This window comes from Sciurus vulgaris, assembly GCF_902686455.1.
Source record: "Sciurus vulgaris genome assembly, chromosome: 12".
In the NCBI taxonomy this organism is placed as follows: domain Eukaryota; kingdom Metazoa; phylum Chordata; class Mammalia; order Rodentia; family Sciuridae; genus Sciurus; species Sciurus vulgaris.
Genome location: NC_136473.1, coordinates 52284341 through 52305222, shown reverse-complemented (window position 1 = coordinate 52305222; position 20882 = coordinate 52284341).

Here is a 20882-nt window from a genome sequence, read left to right as displayed (position 1 = left end):
CAGACCCTTCCACTGAACAGACTTCCTAAAGCAAGTTCTACTTCAACAAAGCAGCTTTTCGGATGCCCTCAGGATGCTAATGGTCAGCTGCTGACAGCCCCTTCTCTCCCTACATATCTATTTAGTTAGAAATACACCAGCATCTGAGAGTGAGGATGATCAGACTGTTTCTAAGAGCTTTAGGGAAAGTAAAACCATTATGACCTTGTCTCACACTCCCACACCCCTCTGCCAGAAAGCCCTGGCTCCTCTCCTTTCATGAGTCAACCTTGCAGGTGTTGGAGTGTGTCCCTGGGGATGAAAAATGATGCTCTGGCATGTAGAAGCATCACAGGGCTTGCTAATCCCGTAACACTGGAGTGGGAAAGGGAAAACATCTAACATGGGATGGAAAGGCAGTTTGGAAATTGGCTTGGGAAGAATAGAGGGCCTTCATAGAATCAACCAGAAAATACATATTTTTTAAATATGTTTTTCAAAGATCCTGAATAATTTGTTTTTCAAACTTACTGCATCAGTGTCAACCTGGGCCTGCAGACAGTTGGAACAGTTGAATATGGCCCTGGGACATCCGAAGAAACTTCCTGATAGCGTTTTTAGTGTTGGAAACTCGACCTCTGTGAATGCCACGCTGCCCTGGTGCCTTGAGAACCCATCCAGCCTGACCCATGACCCAGTCACACAGGATCTGTTTGTTCTTAGTTACGCAAAATGGGGACTTTCTTCTCTTTAGAGAGCTACACTCATGGTGTCTGTTTCTTCCTTTTTCCAGAAAGAGCTTCAAGCACAGTTGGCTCTTTCTCACTCTTCAGCCTGAGCTTAAACTTCATTTGAGCAGGTCTCAACAGGACCTTTTGGGTATGTGCGTCCTAAGTCACACTCCACTGCAGCACCTGTAGCACACTTATCACCGGCTGTCCTCAGATGTCACCTGTTTGTCACGCCTGCGCCTTAGAATACGAGCTCCCTCACGCTCAGGGCTGCATCTCTTTTCACTGGGGAGGCCCTCATCAACCAACTGGTGTGAGCGCACTTTCCAAGGTTCAATGTGTTGAAATTTAATGCCCCTTTTGAGATATTAAGAAGGCAGAAACTTCCTCCAAAGGATGTTTAAGCTGGACACAGTGGCACAGGCCAGTAACCCAGCTCCTCAGGAGGCTGAGGCAGGAAGCTCTGAAGTTTAAGGCAAGCTTAGGTAACTTAGCAAGACCCTGACTCAACATAAAAATTAAGGAAGAGCTGGGGACCTAGTTCAATGGTGTGGCGCCCCTGAATTCAGTCTTCAGTATTGTGAAAGAAATAAAAACAAGAAAATCTGGTGTTTAAAGGTCATCAGGGTAGTGCCCTGGATTGAATCCTGGTGTCTCTATAAAAAGAGGCTGGGTGTGGTGGCACACACCTGTAATCCAACAACTTGGAAGCCTGAGGCAGGAGAGTCACAAGTTTGAGGCCAGCCTGAACTGCTTAGCAAACCCTGTCTCAAAGTAAAATGATAATAATAAGAAGAAAGGTCTGGAGATATGGCTTAGAGGTAGAGTATCCCTGGGTTCAGTCACCAGTGCCAAGAAGAGGAAGAGAGATCAGAAGAGACTTGCACTCCCTGTCTCCTGTCATTTGATGCCCTGTGCTGCCTTGGAACTCTGCCAGAAAGTGGGGCCATCTCTAAACCTGGGCCTTTCACCTTGTACCTCCAGAATTGTGAGCCCAAATCATCCTCTTTTCTTATAACTTATCCAATCTATAAAAGTGTGCTATCATTAGCAAAAAATGTGACTAATTATAACTCAATAATAGTGAGTTGAATGAATATGAGTGAAAAAATGAGTGCATCCTTGTATCAACTCTGAAAGGCAAGTGCCACTTTGCTATTAATACTGCTGAACTATGTCCAGATTTTTCTCTTAAAAATGTTCTTAAGTAACATATTAAGGCTTTTCTCTGCAGACAATTCTAAAGAAAAAAAGCAATAGTCCCCTGGAGATAACCTCTTGCAATATTTCTTGCTCTTTTCTCTAAGTTTTTCATTTCTGTGCATTTATACATCTCTGTGTATAGAGAGGTATCCTTTACTCGGAGTAAATTTTGTTTTTCCTTAAGAAAATGACTGGAATCTTATGTCCTACACAGTGCTTATTGCAGATGAAGCATAATTTGTTCCACAGTCCTCTCTGGATGGAAAACTAATAAGGAAACCTCCCATGGTTGGCCTATCTTGTTTTGATCTTTTCAATTAGTCCTTTCTTTCATCAAAATAGAATTTACCAAGAAATTGGTTGGTTCATTGAATAGTGCAGAATGTAAACTGGTTTGAACTATTGGGAAACAAGTTAGTTTTACTCTACAAATTATTATTTTGTAAATTCCTTTCATTGGAAATTCACTGTGGGTATTGATAATTCAATAATTTAGCAAAGCATTTTATTCTTAAGATAAAGAAAACTCATACCTACATCAAAGGTTTGTAGGAAGTTTTTTTTTTTTTTTTTTTTGGTACCAGGGATTGAACCCAGAGGCACTTAACCAATGAACCACATCCTGGTCCTTTTTTATTTTGAGACAGGGTCTCATTGAGTTGCTTAGGGCCTCATTAAGTTGCTGAGGTTGGCTTTGAATTTGCAATTCTCCTGCCTCAACCTCCTGAGCTGCTGAGATTACAGTACGGTATGTGCCACCACGCCTGGCATCTGGTGCAGATCTTGAGACTCACTACCTCTGCTTTGGGTAATGACAGCTGGACTTGCCAAATCCAACGTAAGTCTTTAGGAAAAAATGCCCAGAAATGGAGGTCAGCTCTTTCTCCTTTTTTCTTCCTCTGCCATATATATATATATATATATATATATATATATATATTTTTTTTTTTTTTTTTTTTTTTTTTTTGGTGTAGGGGGGCAGTACTAGGGATTAAACCACTGAGTCACACCCTTAACCTGTTTTATTTTGAAACAAGCCTTCACTACATTGATTAGGGCCTTGCTAAGTTGCTGAGGCTAGTCTCCTACTTTCAATCCTCCTGCTTCAGCCTCCTGAGCACCCAGAATTACAAGTGTGTGCCACTGCCGCCACATTTACTCTGTCATTTCTTAATGTGCCTTTTGATTTAAGGGTATTTTGAAACGCTGTTCATCTAGTGGTTCTTTCTGTACTCTGAAGTCTTGACCGGCCCCCATCTTGGATCCCTTCTAATAAATGTGCCAGAAGAATTTTGATGAGGGACATTCACAAAAATACTAAGTCATGGTTACAAGAATTTGGCCACTCTGAAAAGATCACAAATAGTGTACTATTCCTTTCTCATGAAAAAAAAAAAGAGAGAGAGAGAAAACTTCAAAAATATTGTTTTCATTTAATAAACATTTATTGTAGCTTTTATGTCAAAGCTTTGAAGCTTTGTCAAAACGAGTTCACTCTGGTACTCTGGTATTGGTACATAATTGTACTATTGTAGTGATCTTGTGCTTTTTTGGGCATGGGTGTGAGATTTTAGAGATCAAACACAAGGCCTTCTGCATGCCAGGCAAGCACTTTACCACTGGGCCACACCCCAACCCCTGTAATGACATTTTTCAATTTAATAAGTATATGATATTTTACATGTTATGCTGTTGTTAATTTTTAAAATATATTGATGTATGTATTTGTGTCTATATATTTTCTAGGAAAGTATCCAGCCACAGAGGTTGGATTGAAGGCTATGAATTTCTGGTGGAATGCTCTTTAATAGTTGCTCTCAAAGGCTTATCAAAGTATGACGGCATCAGTCAGGGTATCCTTATAAATATATAACAATTAAAGATTAGTATCAGAAAACATAATGAAGTTCTATAAATCAAGTAGAAAAGTAAATAACCCAATAGAAAAATGAGAAAAAAAATCATGGCTAGTCATTCTCAACTCTGGCTACATATTAAAATCACTGAGGACTTTAAAAAAATACACGTCCTATCCCCCTATACCACCCTGCCCAGAGTAATTTAGCCCAGCTATACTCCTTTAGTTTTTTTTTTTTTTTTTTTTTTTTTGGTTGTTGTTGTTCTTCTTTTGGAGGTGGTATGAGGGATTAAACTCAGGGGCACTCGAACACCGAGCCACATCCCCAGTCCTATTTTGTATTTTATTTAGAGATAGAGTCTCACTGAGTTACTTAGCCCCTCACTTTTGCTGAGGCTGGCTTTGAACTCTCGATCCTCCTGCCTCAGCCTCCCAAGTCACGGAGATTACAGGTGTGCTCCACCGCTCAAGGTTTGTTTGTTCTTTTTAGAGACACTTGACAGTAGAGTATATTTTGACTAAGCTACTTTAGTTTGAGATGCCAAATCTGCATTTTCTTAGCTGCATATGTAATCCAGAGCACATTTAGAGTTGAGAATCACAAAATAGATGTACTTGTACTGGATCTTAATATCAGTATATTAATATATATAAATTATGTATGTATATAATTTATATATTATAATGCTTATATGTAGGTAGAGTTTGTACTTTATAGTTCGTTGAGAACTCTCATCTGTGTTATCTTAAATTCCATACATCTATGGGCAATGAAATCATTAGCTCTGCTTTGTAATTGTGAAAACTGAAGCCCGTGAACCTGAGTGATTTTGTCAGCTTCTGGCATTGAGATGTACCAGGACACAAAAGAAGTGGAAGACAGATCATGTGCAGGACTTCTACTTCAGACAAAAGGGGTACTAGTTTATTCAGATCAGTACTCAAAACCTGAGAAGAGGTGAAAATGCTGTAAAGAGTCTGAAAAACTACTCCCAGCATAGAAGAATCAAAACGTAGTAAGGAACGGTGAGGAGGAAATCTAGGAGAAGGTGGGAATACACAGCTTCCTTTCCCCCTGTGAGCATGTGAGCATTGCTGATCTGATGCAAACAGCTGCCAAACTGAGATGTGGGGAGAGGCCAATGGGCTGAGAGGCAACTCAAAGAGAGAAAAGTCTGCAAGCCTCCACCACAACCAGGGAGAATCAGGAGTGAACCATTCTCCTTTTCCCATCTTCCTGGAATAGGAGGAAGAATTGTCTTTTTGATGAGAGGTGGAGGAGGCATGGAACAAAAATGTATCTCTGTAAGTTTATAAACCCAATGCCAACCTTTGCAAGGAATCGTATCCATTCATACCGTCAGCACCAAATGCGGGGCTGGGGTTGTGGCTCAGTGGCAGAGCGCTTGCCTAGCATGTGGGAGGCACTGGGTTTGATTCTCAGTACCACATGTGAATAAATAAAATAAAGGTCCATTGCCAATTTAAAAAAAAGTAAAAAAAAAAAAAAAAAAGAAACAAGTGTGTATTTAAAGTGGTGGTAGGGGGATAATTGCCCCATGAATTTAGTAAATGTAAATGTAAGACCTTAGTAGAGGAAACTACCTACGTTCCTGGGAACCTCAGCAACTGGTCAAAGGCCATGAGAAGCATAAAAAGATTGCACACATTTTGAATGAGAATCAAAGCAACAATGACATAAACTAATATCCAATGGAGTGAAAATTTGGCTTATCCGATGGATTATTCCAAAGGATGATTATTATACTGAAAAGTACGACACTCAGAAATATGTGTGAGAAACAGATAATTAATTATAAACTGAACTTTTACAAAGGAAAAAAATCAATTCCTGAAATTTAAAAATTCAGTGTAATAAGTGAGTTTGGCAATCAGTCTAACATGGTTGAAGAGAAAGTCACAGATTTAAAAGAGGGTTAGAGGAATTGTCCACAATGCTACACAGGAAAAAAAAATATAGGAAATATAGTAGCAAATTTGAGAGATGTGAATAATAAAATAGAATGGTCTAACGTACATGCAATCAAGTCCCAAATGGAAAGAAGAAAGAGAACTATCAGAAGAAAGATATGAAGAAATAATGGCCATAAATTCTTCAGAGCTGTTGAGAAATTCAAACCCATAGATTCAAGAAGCTTAATAAATGCTCAGTTGCAGAAAGTTTTAAAAGGTAGCTGGGCATGGTGGTGCATGCCTGTAATTTCAGCAGCATGGGAAGCTGAGGCAGGAGGATTACAAATTCAAGGCCAGACTCAGGAATTTAGCAAGACTTTGTCCCAAAATTAAAAAATAAAAAGGGCTGGGGAAGTGACTCAGTGGTTAAGTGCCCCTAGGTTCAATCCCCAGTACCAAAATAAAATTAAATAAATGAATTGCTACAACTTTCAAGAGTGAGAGCAGGTCAAGTGTAGTGGAACATACCTGTAATCCCAGCAACTGGGTAGGCTGAGACAGAAAGATAGTAAGTTCAAGGATAACCTCAGTAATTTAGCCAGACCTTATCTCAAAATAAAGGGGTTGGGGAGGGGAGACAGAGAAAATAAGAAAACAAATACATTTTCAGAAAAAATAAAAACTGAAAGAATTCATCACCTATAGACTCACATTTAAAGGAAATTCTAAAGTAAGTGGTATATTATAGAATATCCAAACGTTTTGACTTCTTTGGACAGAAAAAGAATAACATATGGAGTTTTAAAGAGAAGGCTAAAACTATATGCATGAAATGGAGAAATAATGAAGGTGATAAATGCAGTTAACGTACTCCTAAATTTCTTGTATTATCCAAGGTGAGGGTAAATAAATAAGTTTAGACATTGAAAATTAAGAGGATGTGTTATAATTTCTAGAATACAACAGAAGGAACAGAATGGAATACATTTAAATTAGGAAAGTAGGGAATAGAAATAAGTGTAAATGGACTATAACTCAAGGATAACTTATTGAACTTTATATTTTTGTCCAATAATAAGAGACATTTGGCTGAGAAAAAGTAGAAAAATAAATGTCATATAAATATCAATCTCCATCATATCTATGTTACTATATTAATATCTAACAAAATTGGCCTGAAGGCAAACAGTATAAGAGGTAGAGGAAGATATGCCATTTTGATAAAACAGTCCAAACCAGTAGAAGATAGAGGAACATCAGTCTATGGACAAATCAAGGCAGGATGTATAAAAACAAATCTGGAATCTGTACAGCAGTGAACCCCTCCCACACTCCTTATGTAAATTAATTGTCTTTTCGGAATCCACCAGGAACACATCTGCAGTTAAAGTTGCGTATATTAACTCCTTCCAGCAACAACTTCAGTGCATACTATGAGGAACTGTGGGATGGCCCAGTAAGAGGGGTCAGAAAAGACTTACAGGATCTGGAGAAGGTTTAAGGCAACAGGACTTTGCTCTGGATTGACTGCTGTCAGGAAGTAGGGGTAATTCTATGATGGGGACCTTTTTGATTTTTTCCTTTTATTTTATTTTATTTTTTTAATTTATTTTTATTGTAAACAAATGGGATACATGTTGTTTCTGTTTGTACATGGAGTAACAGCATACCATTTGCATATTCATCAATTTACATAGAATAATGATGTTTGATTCATTCCATTATTTTTTCCTTCCCCCCCACCCCTCCCACCTCGCTTTTCCCTCTATACAGTCCCTCCTTCCTCCATTCTTGTCCCCCTCCCACCTCCCATTAAGTGTCATCATCCGCTTATCAGTGAGATCATTCCTCTTTTGGATTTTTGAGATTGGCTTATCTCACTTAACATGATATTCTCCAATTTCATCCATTTGCCTACAAATGCCATAATTTTATTATTCTTTATAGCTGAGTAATATTCCATCGTATATATATATATACCACAGTTTCTTTATCCATTCATCAATTGAAGGGCATCTAGGTTGGTTCCACAGTCTGGCTATTGTGAATTGAGCCGCTATGAACATTGATGTGGCTGTATCTCTGTAATATGCTGATTTTAAGTCCTTTGGGTATAGGCCAAGGAGTGGGATAGCTGGGTCAAATGGTAGGTCCATTCCAAGTTTTCTAAGGAATCTCCACACTGCTTTCCAGAGTGGCTGCACTAATTTGCAGTCCTACCAGCAATGTATGAGTGTACCTTTTCCCCCACGTCCTCTCCAACACCTATTGTTGCTTGTATTCTTGATAATCGCCATTCTAATTGGGGTGAGATGGAATCTTAGTGTAGTTTTGATTTGCATTTCTCTTATTACTAAAGATGTTGAACATTTTTTCATATATCTGTTGATTGCTTGTAGATCTTCTTCTGTGAAGTGTCTGTTCATTTCCTTAGCCCATTTGTTGATTGGGTTATTTGTATTCTTGGTGTAGAGTTTTTTGAGTTCTTTATAGATTCTGGAAATTAGTGCTCTATCTGAAGTATGAGTGGCAAAGATATTCTCCCACTCCGTAGGCTCTCTCTTCGCATTGCTGATAGTTTCCTTTGCTGAGAGAAAGCTATTTAGTTTGAATCTATCCCAGTTATTGATTCTTGCTTTTATTTCTTGTGCTATGGGAGTCCTGTTAAGGAAGTCTGATCCTAAGCCAACAAGGTGAAGATGTGGACCTACTTTTTCTTCTATAAGATGCAGGGTCTCTGGTCTGATTTCAAGGTCCTTGATCCATTGTGAGTTGAGTTTTGTGCAAGGTGAGAGATAGGGGTTTAGTTTCATTCTGTTGCATATAGATTTCCAGTTTTCCCAGCACTGTTTGTTGAAGAGGCTATCTTTTCTCCATTGCATATTTTTTGCACCTTTGTCTAGTATGAGAAAATTGTATTTATTTGGGTTTGTGTCCATGTCCTCTATTCTGTACCATTGATCTACCTGTCTATTTTGGTGCCAGTACCATGCCGTTTTTGTTACTATTGCTTTGTAGTATAGTTGAAGTTCTGGTATTGCGATACCCCCTCCTTTTTTATTTTTATTTATTTAAACTACTAGGATTGTTTTAGTCAGTTTTTGTTTTTGTTTTTGTTTGCAGCTGTGACCTATGGGTATCTTATCATCATGATTCTTATCTAGAATACCAAAAGGACAGATTGTAGCTAATGCTATAACTGGTCAAAAGCAACAGTCCCTCATTATCCAGAATAAGAAGATACTTGATCTTCTCTGTGGTTTTGATGGTATTCTTGCTGTTGTGTGTCCTCAAACATACTTACACCGTGGTCTTGGTTTGTCTTAGTTAGTTGGCCAAGGTCACAGTGTTGTTTCTTTCTTTTATTTTTCAAATCTTGATTTTATTTATTTATTTCTATGTGGTGCAGAGGATCCAACCCAGTGCCTCACACATGCTAGGCAAGCACTCTACCACTGAGCCACAACCCCAGCCCAGTGTTGTTCCTTTCTTTTTCCTTTTTTGGTGCTCAGTATGGAACTCAGGGTGCTCTACCACTGACCTACATTCCCAGCCCTTTATTTTTTAAATTTGAGACAAGTTCTCACTAAATTGCCAAGCTTGGCCTTGAACTTGAAATCCTCCTGCCTCAGCCTCCCGAGTCGCTTGGATTACAAGCATGTGCCACTTTGCTGGTGGGTCCCAGAGTGCTCTAGACCGATGTGATGCACAGTGGACCTGTTTATGTTTGACAGAACACCACAGGCTGGCCGCAAGTCAGGCCCTGGCTGGCTGTCTCGAGTTGCTTTCCTCACCCTCAGGCCAGAAGCTCTCAAGGACAGTGGTTTGCCCTTAAGGAAGTGACAGGGTTGTTAGGAAGGCAATTTCAGTTATTTGTGGATTTTCCAAGGAACCATGTGACTTCAGTGGCAGTGTTTGTGACGTGTCCGCTCTACTTGTTCCTGCTTTCGTCCCTCTAGCTTAGTTAAATCAGGTCTGCACCATCCGTCTGTAGTTTCCTTAGTTTTAATTTTTTGGTTTTGCATAATCAGTGTATTTTTTGAGAGATAATTTTCCTTTAACTTTAATGTTTTTATTTATAAGGCTAGAGACATATTTGATAAAATAGGAGGTTTGATTTCGGGGGTCTCAAATGAATGTGCAATTATTTAGTCCCAGGGCCAGTTCCCAGGAAATGTCTTTATTCATACATTCTGTGTTCCCCATCAGCATGAATCACTGACGTGACAGTCATAAAATGAAGGCAACAAGGTGATGGTGTGAGCAAAGTGTTTTAATATCCTCTGATGAAAGACATATGCAAGAATGAAATAAATTTAGTGTCTTTTCCCTTCTTTTTAAGCCAAAAGGTCTGGTCAGAATTTTGTGGCTGTAACTTAACAGCTGTGACTAATTTTATTCTGTTACCAGACATTCCCTCCTTTTCCCTGCCCTGATTTCTATTTCCCTCCTGGTGGTTTGAATCCTCACTCCTGGTCCTGCTCTTACAGTTCACCTGGGACACTCGCCCCCTTTGGGGTGACCTCATGTAGTCCTCCAGTTGCTGTGGCAACGCAGGAGTTTGGAGGACTGTGCTTCTTTCTGCTGTTTTGCTCCTTCCAAGGTCTTGACAATCCTTTCCTGCACAGTGATTGATGCAGGAATCTTTGGGTTGGTCTCACATCAAAGAGGCTCATTTACTTTTCCTTGCTACTCTTCCCCCTACATCTATACTTACCCACCCCTTTTCCATGCAAACTTTTCAGAGGATTCAGATACACTCATTAAGAGGTTTAGAAGATGTGGCTCAGTGTTAGAGCACTTGCCTACTGCAAGGCTGTAGGTTCTATCCCAGAACTACAAAAAAACTAAAAATAAATAAATAATAAAGGCCTAAAAATTGTTAGGCCTCAAATGTTGATTGGTCTGCAATCTATCACTGCTCCTTTTCTCGATCTTCAAAGTCTAGATTGGCGCCACCTGGTGGTAACCAGTAAACTCTGGTTTACTGCACAGAGAAAATTCTGGGTTCCTGTCTAAAACTTTCTTGCTAGTTGCCCTGACCCCAAAGAGACTGCATCTGGAAAAGTCTGAGGACTCTGAGGCCCACCTGCATCTTATTGCCAAGACTGACTGCCTGTCCCTTCCCCAACCTGCTATCCCTGTATGTTCCCCTATAGCATGACAGAGATAAAGATTTTTTTTCTATTTTATTTTATTTTTTCAGTGCAGGGGATGAACCCAGGGCCTCACACATGCTAAGCAAGCATTCTACCACTGAGCTACATTACTATCTCCTTCAGTTTCTTGGATTTTTTTTTTTTTTTTTTTTTTTTTTTTTTTTTTTTTTTTTGAGACAGGGTATTGCTAAATTGCTGCAGCTGGTTTTGAACTTGCAATCCTCCTGCCTCAGCCTCCCAAACTACTGGGATTACAAGCACACACCACTGGGCCTGGCTAATTTCTAGGATTCTTATACTAGCATTTGACTACCATCCCCATTTATTCCTGCATTCCCAATATAACTTAGACCATACTGTGGCCTAGATGGGAGGGAGTCCCCTGCTTGGGAGGTATGGGAGAGAGTGCCTCCAAAGTCAGCCTCATATGCATAAGGCAATTGAGTTCTGTGCTTGACTGCAGTGTGTATGTATTTGGGTGATGAGGGAGGTGCAGTGGAGCTCCATTTCTGGAGGAGGATGCTCTTTCCAAGATAAAATGGAAGGAAGAGCTCTTCCTGAGTTCCTCACTCTTAAATCCAGTTGCTTATGGGGCAGGCTCACTTGGATGTTACAGAGACATTTTGTTTTGTTTCTTTCTTTATTTTTTCGTGCTGGGGATGGAACCCAGGGCCTTGTGCATGCTAAGCAAATGCTGTACCCCTGAGTCACACCTCCAGCCAGGAACAGACATTTTAAACATAGGAAGTCCAAAAAGAAACTGTTCCCTTTGAAATTCAGTCTTTGCACCTTCTGCTCTTGCCAGGTCTTTCTAGCTCAGAAAATGGCAGCAGCATCCATCATAGGGATGGGTGAGGCCTGACAACAGGCTTCGCCTTGGCTTTCTCTATTCCTCAAACTCACATCTAGCGAGCACTGACAGTTCCACCTCCAAACTGAACCCTGAATTTGCCTACTCCTTTCTCTCTCCTGCCACTTACATATCCAAGGCACCCACTCCCCTATCTAGTCTGGACTTCCTCCTTTCCCTCCTGCCTTCAATTCTGTTGCTGCTCAGTCACACAGTCACAGCAGTGTCCTTAAAGTACCAACTAGATCATTGCACCCCATTGCTTGCAATTCTTTAATGGATTGTTGCATCTAGAATGAAATCCCAGCACCATAAAGGCCCTGCCTGACCTCTCCCATTTCTTTCTCCCCCACTTACCTTCCTTCCTGGGCTCCAACTTCCTGGACTTCATGTCATTTCTCAGAACAAGGGCAGCAAATGCAAATGCCTGCAGAGTTTGGCAGGGAAGATAATGAGGGGACAGGGACTGGTAAGAACAGGTTGCTGCCTCCCTCTTGCAAATCATTGCCATATAAGACAGTGAAATGACAACGTTTATCACACTTTATCACCCTTAAGGAAGATTTAAGAGAAGTAATTGCAATGTTTCTAAGACAGATTCAGAAACCCTATTCATCTCCCTTTAAAATGGCATTGTAAAGCGGAATCAAACGTTTAAGGACAGAAGGTTCAAGTGACTGCATTGGATCTCATAAAAGCAGAAAAGGAAGAAGAAAAGTCTACATAATTTTGGAGATAATGGGTCAGAGAAATTAAATCTAGTCCAGGAAAAGCGGAGGTTAGGACCTGAATCAGTCAGATAATTCTGTCAACTCTAAGGGACTCTTTTCTGCTATCCTGCTATAAGATCTGCTATAAAATCCTGCAAACCTCGTATGTCTTGCCTTGTATAATTCTCTGATTTCCATGACTATATTCTTTTTCTTAGAGTACATTATAACCCCCTTGTGGAAGTGCTTGAAGTGGAAAAAAATCTGTGGGTTAGTATAGAAGACTACGTTTTTTCTTAGTTTCTTTAAAATACATGTGGGCCTTTGTGGCAGAGACCTATAGCTCTGTACTGCAAGGAACAGAATATGTGCAGATACATTCATATGACAATCGCAGAATAGAGGAGGAGGTGGGAAAGGGCCCTACACAGTTGCAATTTTGTAAACATTAAGTAGACTGTGGAAAGTTGAGGATGTATACTGGAGTCTCTTTGCCAACTCCTAAAAGAAATAATAAAGCTAAAAGGAATAACTAAAAAAAAAAAAAAAATCAATAAATAAGTTAAAATGGAATTCTCACTGGTGTTAAGAAAGGATAAATGGGAGAATGAAAAAGCAACTATTTCCAAGAGGTCAGAAGTCTTTGAAGTACAAGAAAGGCAGGGTAAATTCCACCTGGAACTAACACTACCAGCACCTAGTGTTCTCAAGTTCCCTGTGGTGCTTTGTGTGTGGTCCTTTATCTCACTGTCCATCACTCCTTGATGGACTTTTGCCTTTGGAGCTCACAATAGGCCAATGTCAAAACCCCAGCACAACATCACATATGAATTATAGGCAAGCAGATCATCGAGTTTGATCTGGACATTCCTTCCTTACTTTTTTACATGGGGAAACCACTTACCAAAAGTTTACCTGCAAATTATGTGATCAGCACCTTTGAGTTACACTCTGGAGAGATCCAGAGTACTTCCTTCACTCTCTGAAATCCTGGGAACAATGCTGGGGATCCACTGACCTGTTGCATTCTCTTTTCCCTTTTTGGGCCACTGTCTGGCTTTCTACCCATCCCCTGGCCATGACCACATGTAATACTTGGTTGTGTATCCCCCAGTTTTTCCAAATGTACCTACAAAAAGACATGCATGCATTTGTAGACTTTTTCATTATAGAAATGGAAATACTAATGTATTCTTAGGCAATTTTACCTCCACTTGCTGTATCAGGTATACATCCCAATATGTACATGTTGATCTCACTTTTTTGCACCTCCCTAGTATTCCAGGGTACAGGTGGTAACAAGAAAGGGCTCCTGTTCCTTTATTAATGTTTTTGTTTGCTTCTCTGCCTGTCCTCCTACAGGGCTTCTGAGGAGCTGCCTGCTCTTTTCAGGCCCATTGTCCAGAGGATCCTACATGTGTGGAGGACGCACTTTCTTCCTTTGGGTCTGGGCGGCAGCATCACTTTCTTGTTCATCTTCATTGTCTTTTTATTTTCTTCATTCATTCTAAAGCCATCCCTACCTTCAAGGGCTAGCCACCCTTCAATCATCCCTACCCACCCTTCACTCAAGGGCTGACTTTATATTATGGTCATGTGCTGTGTAACAACATTTGGGTCAGCAGTGGACTACATACCCAACGGTTGTTCCACAGATTATAATGGAGCAGAAATATTCCTGTTGCCATGTGATCTCACAGCCATCGGGATGTCACAGCCATTGTAATGTCACAGCTCAATGCATGACTCACAGAGTTGTCATGATGCTGAGGTAAACAAATCCCTGTGCTGCCAGTTTTATAAAAGCAGAGCTCATACAATTGTGTACAGTACATGATATTTGACAGTGATAATAAATAACTTATCAGTTTATGTATTTGTTATACTTTTATTTCATTTTATGGTATTTGGGGATCGAAGCCAGGAGTGCCTTACCACTAAGCTACATCCCCAGCCATTTTTAGTTTATTGTATTTATTATCTTTTCTTTTTGGTACTAGGGATTGAACCCTGGGCACTTAACTACTGAGCCACATCCCCAGTCTTTTTTTTTCATATTTTGAGACAGAGTTCTGCTAAATTGCTTAGGGCTTCACTAAATTGCTGAGGCTGGTTTTGAACTTGCAATCCTCCTGTCTCAGCCTCCCAAGTTGCTGAGATTACAGATGTAATCTCAGTGCACCCAGTTACTTATTCTTTTGTTTTTGAGACAGGGTCTTGCTAAATTGCTAGCCTCAAACTTGTGATCCTCCTGCCCTAGCCTCTCCAAGTTGCTGGGATTAGAGTAAACTTCTTTATAAATAGAAAGAGTACACCGTAAAATAATGATTAAAATAGTAACAAATACAAACCAGGTACGGTGTTACATACCTATAATCGCAGCAACCCAGGAAGCTAAGGCAGGATCACAAGTTCAAGACAGCCTAGGCAACTTAGCAAGACCCTGTCTCAAAATAAAAAAAATAAATAAATTAAAGGGCTGGGGACATAGCTCAGTGCTAGAGGGACCCTAGGTTTAATACCAGTACTGGAAAAAAAAAAAAAAAAAAAAGAGTGTTCAAGATAGCAATAGAAGATCCTAGACCGAAGGGCTGTTCTAAGTGCAGGTGTGACTGTACAGGTCATACGTTATGAAGTCAGCCCTGAGCTTTGAACATGGGGACATGACCCACAGTTCTGAAAGATAAATCAATGCAGAGAGGCTAACTCCACCAAGGGTATAGAAACAGGGCCAGTCTTTAAACTCACATCTGTTTGGTTATAAAGTGTGGGTGGCTTTTTGCAAGACACCATACCGTTTCTCACTGAGCTCAAGTCATACTTCTGGAATTGATCTTAATCTGAGCTGCAAGCAGGATCAAAAAGGGTGACGTATAAATAGGACGTTTTTCTAAGAGGTGGGAAAAGTAGCAGAGTAAACTGACTGCCCAGGACTCTAGACACCAGACCTCACGTGACTTGGGCCCATCTTCTGTTAAGAGAAACTCAGGCCCTCTAAGTCTGGGGATTTGGGGAAAAAATTACCAAGAAGCAGATACCTCATGTTTGTGGAAGAATTCAAGGCACACTTAGAAACTCAGCCTTGCCAACTTAGAGGCCAGTGAGAGACAGGCTTGAGGAAAGTAAAAAGTTAAGGAGCCCTGATTTGGAAGCCCTGTGACTGGGAAGGACCAGGTCAATGTATCTGGAAACTCCCTCAGTTGGGCACTTGGCAATAGGCCGTGAGTACCTTTCCTTTAGATTTGTATAGGACAATTTCAAGGCTTCATATTTGGGATATCCCCACCACACACACACTTTCCTGAAAAATATCTTTTATTTATTTTTTCTTCTCATTTTTTTATTGGTGCATTATAATTATACATATTGATCCTGCAAAATATCTTGATAATAGGATCATAGGAGTCCAACATTCCATGAGGCAAGGCTACTGGGGACTTAGCCTAGGTGTGACAAAAGTCACTGTCTTTGGTTTTCCACTATGTTGGGACTTGTTAAGATACAGAAGGAAGGGATGATAAAGGTAAGGATGGGAACACAGAGAAAAATTGATTTCTCTATGATATAGTTACCATAAAAACACCCAGACCCACCCAAAATGGCCATGTTCTCTTGCAAGCAAGCTCTCAGTTTATCATCTTGTCCAGTGAGCAGCTATTAGGTGCCCAGCATGCTGCACAGAGAGAAATAAGACCCTATGTCTTACCCTTCAAGAGGTCAGTGTTGCCATGGAGCCGGGAGGCCTGTATACGCAATCAGAGCAGATTCTAGTCAAGTTGTGGCAGGGATCCTAGATAAATTCTTTAATACAGAGCTTTGGAAACATTTGGAAGCTGCAGTCTTTCCTCCCTTATAATACTAAAATAAATTCCAGATGCATCAAAGATTTAAATGTAAAATAAACAAAATAATAACAGGTTTAGCAAAGCAACAAAACATTAGTGGATAACATTTTATAGTCAGAGTGTGAATTTTTTTTAAAACAAGAACATAAATCCAAGAAACCACACAGGAAGACTGAAAAACTTGATCTCATAAAAAAATTAAAACTTCTGTAAGAAAAAGTCAACCATAAGCAAGAAAAGACAAATTTTTGCAGCACTCATAGCAGACAGATTTCACCAATAAACAAAGGCTCTTGCAAATCAATAGAAAACCAAAGAATGTCCTCCCACCTTCAAAGAAGCAGAATTCACTAAAGACAAAGTGAAAATTGTCAATAAACACTGGACCAGACTCTGGAAGACAAAAGGCATACAGAATAAAATAGTATTAGATAATTTTCTACCTCATAGTTTTGTAAATATTTTTAAATATTTCTTTTTCCAGGGTAAATGATGAAGTGGAGGACTTACACTTTTGTAGTGAGCATAATCTAGAACAATTTGTAGAGAGAAAGTCAGTAAAATTGATCATATTTTAATAAAATGTTCATACCCTTTACCCAGCAATTCCACTGTAGAAAGTTATTTCACAGCTGTACCAACTCAGATACATAAAGACAGAGGCACAAAGATGGCATTCATGATAAACATTGTTCTTAAGAGTTGGGGCCTACTATATACCAGATTCTGTGTACATACTTTTATCATAATTAAAATCTCACAACCAGTAAATCAATGTACCACTGTTAATGTCCAGCGTACAAGTGATAAAAGCAGTACTTACGGGGAAAATGCTTAAGGAGATGAGAAATACCAGACCAGTGCCTCCTTCAGCGCATGTGCTGGTGACCTGTCCCACACGTCATTACAGTTGTCCTTTAGTATCCCGGGGGTATTGGTGCCAGAAACACCTAAGGACACTAAAATGTGCATGTGTTAGTCAACTTTGCATCACTATGGCCAAAATACCTGGCAAGAACAACTTAGAGAAGGGGAAGTTTATTTGGGGCTCACGGTTTCTAAAGGTTCAGTCCATGACCAGCAGAATCCATTGCTTTGGACCGGAGGTAAGGCAGAACATGGTGGCACAAGGGCATATTCTCACCTCATGGCAGTCAGGAACCAGAGAGGTAGAGGGGGAACATCTTCCCTGCCCCTTCCAGGGCATGCTTCCCGTGGCCACATTCTCCTGCCACACCCCACCTGCCTACAGTTACCACTTAATTAGTCCATTTAAACTAGGATGAACTGATTAGGTCACAGCTCTCAATCCAGTCATTTCACCTCCGCATATTCCTGCGTTAACACAGGAGATTCAAGGGACACTTCACATCCAAACCTTAACAATACAGATGCTGAAGTCTCTTATATAAATGACTCAGCATTTGCAGATAGCCTGTGTACATCCTCCCAAATATGAAAAATCTTTAACTTAATTGTAATACCTAATATAATGTCAGTATGATGTAAGTAATTGTATACCATATTGTTTAGGGAATAATGACAAGAAAAACAGTCTGTAGATGTTCAATACAGAAAATTTGTTTTCAAATATTCTTAGCCTTTGGTTGGTTGAATCAGCAGATGGAGCCTGTAGATACAGGCAGCCAACTCTATTTTCACTAGTAGGAACTAGTACACAAGATCCAAGTTCATTAACAAGCAGTAAATGAAGTAAATTATGGTCATGTGGACAATGTAATATCATTCAGCTATAGAATAGAATGAGATAGATTTTTAGCAACTGGAAAAACCAATTAAGATGCATAACACACAAAAAAGCAAGATTTTCAAAGTAATAAAATTGTTTAAGAATAATAATAGTAAGCTGATGAATGTGACTACCTCTGGATATCTCGTGATTTAAAATTTTTTTTTTAATTTGGAAATAAGCTTTCAAAAATGAGGTAAGAAACAAAAAAGTGGAGTTGTAGCTCAATGGTGCTCAGTGATGCTCAGTGGTGCTCAGTGATGGAGCACTTACCTAGCATGTGTGAGGCACTGGTTGGATTCTCAGCACTGCATGAAAATAAATGAATTTTTAACAAAAGGGACAAGAGGTAAAACCATTCTTGGTCCTGTCCCCATACCTCTATTTTTCTTTGTCAGGGGGTACCCAGGGATTGAACCCAGGGGAGCTTAACCACTGAGCCACATCCCCAAACTTTTTAATTTTTTATTTTGAGGCAGGGTCTCACTAAGTTACCCAGGCCTCACTAAGTTACTAAGGCTGGCCTCAAACTTGCAATCCTCCTGCCTGAGCCTCCCGAGTCACTGGTTACAGTCATGAACCACTATGCCCAGCCCCAGGGCTCTAAACTAGCACCTTCCTCTACCTTCTCACTAATTCTAGAGGAAGAAGTATCTTTCCCTCTCTTCAGGAATAATCCCTTATCTTTTCTTCTTATTTCTTAGATCAGGGAATTAAACCCAAGGTCTCCTGCGTGCTGAGCACCCACTACACTGAGTTACACCCCCAGCTTCCTTATCTCCTCTAAATCAGATGCCCCCTTTCTCCTCTGTCACATCTAGTAGATCCATCCTCCGCCTCTGCTGTTATTTAACTTTCTCCTTCCTACATTAACTCCTTTCTCTCATTGCCAACAATTTTCAGGTTCTTCACTACTTGAAAAGCTTACCCTCTAGCTACCTTCTTCTGCTAGATCCTTAAAACTGCCCACACACAGGCTGCACATCCCCAGTCCCTCCCCAGATGTCTGATCACTGCTGGGCTTCTCCATTGTTCTATTCCATGAAAATTCTTTGACAAGATCCACCTTGATCTCCCAATTGCCCACGTCTTCTTCCCTTGACCTCCCTGTAGCTACCCCAGGGCAGGGGTATTGGCAGGCAGTCTCTTGACCTTCTGGAGCCTGGTCCTGTTGTCCTCGCTGGCTCCCCACAGACTTTCACCAATTTTCTGGGAGTGACCGCTCATTTCCCTCCCTGTGGTCCTCCATGGCCTTTTCTCTCAGTCCATTCTCTCTACTGCTTCTACTGTGGATTTTTTTCCCACAGCCATATCTCCTGCTTTGTTTTAATTTGTAATCGTGAACCTGCTTTGTAATCATGAAGTAGAAAATCTGCAAAACAGAGTCCCGTAGTTTAGGAATTTTACAGGAAATGTGTCTATTATTTTTGTGGTGGCATAGTAGTTTCATAAAGTGTATTTCTATCTCAACAGAAATACGTTGGGTTTTATTTTAACATTAAAAAATAATTAAAAGATAAAATGCCAAGTTGCTGTTGTAGCCTCCTTGTCCAACCTGAAGTCCTTTCCCACCATCCTTAGCACTCTCTCTGCTCTCCCCACCGCCACCACACAGGTGGAGTCCCACCCTAGCTAACCCACTCTCTCTTTATTGTTCACACTGCTTCTTTATGCTCCATTTGTTTTCTCTACCAAGAATTCATTTCTAGGCCCTTCATCATCTTCAGTTACCTACTCCCCTTGGAAGAGTCTGCTCAAGCATCATGTTCTGAATGAAAACTCAACTGCCTCTCTACCCACCTGCAAGCCCAGGTAGCACTGTCTGCTTCTTCCTTTGAGTTCCCATCAGTCCCCTATCATCTACCTGGAACACTACTGCAGTGAGCTGATGCCATGCTTGTTTTCTCCACCTAGATACAGGAACCCAGCACAGATACTTAGGCTGTTTTCTGCTACCATGGTCCATAGTCAGAGCTTAAAAATGGATCCTTTAGCAAATGAATGAATGGGCATCATTCAGCAAGTGATCTGATAATAGTGCCTTTTGTGTGTTTCCTTGCATTTTAGCTAGCCTGCCTTCCCAGTGATGACCCGCCTCGTCCTGGCTGTCAGCCCCTTTGTCTGTTGTTGACTTCTAGTTAAGTCAGGAGCATCAGAGGATGATTAGAAACAGGCTGTGCGGCTGCCATCCTCTCCTTCTGCCCCATTTTTACAAACTCCCGGATTTTCCCATTCCATTCCCCAACCCTCTCCAATGCATTTGTGACTCTCTTCCAGAAGAAATTCAGGTCAGGTCTGTGGGTCCTCACTCAGTTTGGTAGAAGACAAAGTTCACTGATTCTGTCAATTAACCATGGGGCTTAGTCCATGAAGAGTGATGGGGAGACTTCAGGCAAATGTCCTCACACCCATCACACAGAGTTCTGTAAGTGGTGTGTGTCCCTGGCGACTAGCTGGGTCCAACTGTTCCACTCAGCCTGTGCCAGCATACATGTTTTCTCAGGTGGCCATGCTATGATTCTCATTCAACATCCAGTGTACACTCATGAAAATGAAAACCAGCCTTGGCTGGATTTCTGAGTGTGACGGGGCCTTGGTCTGACATAAGTCAAGTCCCAGAATCACTTCATTTACAGGAGATATCAGGGAAGGGCTGAGTGTGCCTGGTCCCCATTGCCTCCATCTTGTAGAAAGATCTCCCAGGGCTCCCAAGACTGAGAGCCAGAGAAACCATGGGGCATTTTATTCAAGAAAACATCACATTTTTCTTTGGATTATATAGAATTTCCTGACACCATAGAAGTTGCATGCTAAAGGTGGAGAGTAGAAAAGTGAGAGGATTTCATTGTAGGAAGATGAAGTTGACTTTGTCTCCTTAAGACT